We start from the raw sequence: 2,628 nt of genomic DNA, 5'->3' as shown, positions 1-2,628 counted from the left end.
TACAGATCTGGTTTTAAACCTCACGTACCCTCGGTGGGGTGTCGGCGGGCATTGGAAGCAGGCATGGATTAGGCTCCACCCCCTCACCCTCCTCCACCCTCCGCCACCCCACCCCCACCCACCTGTCGACTGCAAGCTAACGTCTTCGCGGCCTTCAGCCCGCAAGATGTTCCTGCCGGGTTCCCACGTACCTGCCGGCCAGATAAACAACCGCCCACCAGACCCCCCACAAACCCCCCCCATCTCTCCAGATGCCCGCCTCCGGCACCGGAGGGACAGCCAATCAGCTCGCGGGGGCCGTGATGGATGGCCTCTCCCGCTCCTTGATGCGCAGCAGCGTTATCCGTCGAGCCGGCGGGAAAGAGATGCTCTTTTAAGAGCTGACACTCGTGGTCGCGGTCGCCGCCCCCCAACACACCCTCCCCACTCCCCCCTCTCCGCCCCCTCCCATGGCGGCGGAGCCACTCATGCAGGAAGGTGCCTCCTCATAATCCCCGCCTGCCACCACCACCCAAGCAGGGAGGTGCTATCATGGCGGGAGAGAAAAAGAAAGGCGTCTCTTTTTTGCTTCATTTAATACTTCTCACTTTGGTTCTCCATTATTCAGAGACATCGGGTATGAATCGCACCAAGTGCATCCGCTCGCCGCGGGATGAATCAGGCGTCTGCCTGAGCGCACTGCATAGGATCTGTGCCCTCGTCTGCCGACCAGAGCTGAGGCGGAGCAGCGACGGCACGGTCGTGTCCGCATGCGAAGAAGAGGAAACGCGGGGAAAGCATTTGGCGAGAAATAGAAATAGTAACGGCGTGGATCCGGCCGTGAAGCGGAGCAGGAAGGTCAAGGTCGTTTGCGGCAGGGGCAGCCGAAAGGCCGAAGGCCGAGGATTGACTCATCAGTCTCAGAGTCGTCAGCCAGCGGCCCAGCGGGCGAAAGAAATCTGTGGCTGTGATGTGAAGTTCGAGGATTTGAAACGTAAAACTTGGATGATTGCACAGCACTTGTGAAGTAAAACTGACAAGTTGAACATTGTGATTCAGCAAACACAGATCACAGATCACTTGCTCACACATTTGGCTCTTTGTTGTGTGTGGTGTTCAATGCCCTGAGCGGGAGTCGAACCCATGGGAGTAAAAAAAAAATAAAAATAAGATAAATAATTAATAATTAATAATTAATCACTTCCTCTTTACCTGCACCTCCCCACTCTGTCACTGTCACTATCCACCCCCCTCCTCCTTCTAACTCACTCCCACCCTGAATGTGAGAGAGATATATAGTAGTAGGTGGTGAGCAAGGTCGTATAGTATAAGATAGAGATAGAAAGCAAGATAGTTTAGTGATAATCGGGTAGACAAGTAGAAATTTCAAATTACTCCTGTATGTACAGACAAGAGGCCCAGATCACGTTCTCCATCTAAAGCAGCTCCTCCTTCTTCTCGTCTTAGTTGTAAAACGGGGCGAGGCCCTTATTATTATTAAGTTTGCAGCTCACGTGACCTCAACCCTGTTTCTGTTGCGCGCAGGAGGACAAAGGTTGCCACAGCTTCTTTTGCGGGAGGCTGTTTCTGCTAACAACACCTCCCTTCTGCCTCCGCAGCTCCCTGACAGGTTCGCCCACACACACCGGCCCGTCACTCTGGGCTCTTTCTGTTGTTTTTTTTTCTCTTGCTTTCCTCGCGTGCCCAACTGCTATCCCCTCTCTCTCTCACCTCCCAGCATCCGAGCCACTCGCTACCTCCACCTTCCTCTGCTTAGGCTTTCTATTTTTGTGACGAGGGCTCAGCAGTGGAGGTGGGGGAGGGTGTGTGTGGGGGAGGAGTGGGGGAGGAAGTACCTTTGTGTTCGTCAAGAGCGGCCTGGCAGTTGATCTTATCCGCCGCCGCCAACCGGCGCCGCTGCTCTCTTCGCCGCGGGAAGGGCCTCGCCGAACCGCTCTCAAGGGCACCGCCGGGGTCTTAAAGGTCAAGCTCATGCCAGGACACACAATGCTTGAGCTCGCGCTCACCTCTTGCGAGTGAAAAGATATTTTCGAAAAAGAAAAAAAAAATCTCCTGAGCTCAGGGGGGTCTCTCTCTCACACGCACACACGCACACACACATGGTAGCCTCGCAAAAACACCTAAGTGATCTGCTCACTTGACACGCTGCTCCGGGTGAATGAGGAATTCCTTCTGCCTCTGCTCAACAGCCCAGTCGGCGTGCGGGGCCGCAGATGTCTGACAGTAGCTGCGTTTCCATGACAGTTTTTTTCGCAAAATAAAAGAGATATTTCTGAAATTTCGACAAAGTACAAATGCAATTTGCAGGTGCTTCCATTGAATGGTGTGAAGCACATAAACCATAATTCTCGTAAAATCTCGTCCCGCGAGATTTATGAGAGTTACGTTTGCCTTTGTTTGTTTACGTTTGTTTGCTGTCCAGAATGTTTGTTTTCTCGCCAATTACAAAAAAACAAAAATCCGTCTCCACCTCCATCCAATCATAATGCACCATTTTCACTTGAAGTGAGCTGGTCACGTGACCCCGTACGTCACATCCACTGACGTGTAAATGCGGAAAAAAAGTGTTTCCGTGACGCTTTTACCATATACCTCCATTACGATAAGTCTGAAAAACCACCTCATGAG

This window comes from Nelusetta ayraudi, unplaced genomic scaffold, assembly GCF_046127955.1.
Source record: "Nelusetta ayraudi isolate G7.1 ecotype Tasmania unplaced genomic scaffold, CSIRO-AGI_Nayr_v1 ptg000006l, whole genome shotgun sequence".
Lineage (NCBI taxonomy): Eukaryota > Metazoa > Chordata > Actinopteri > Tetraodontiformes > Monacanthidae > Nelusetta > Nelusetta ayraudi.
This window is presented reverse-complemented; position numbering follows the sequence as displayed.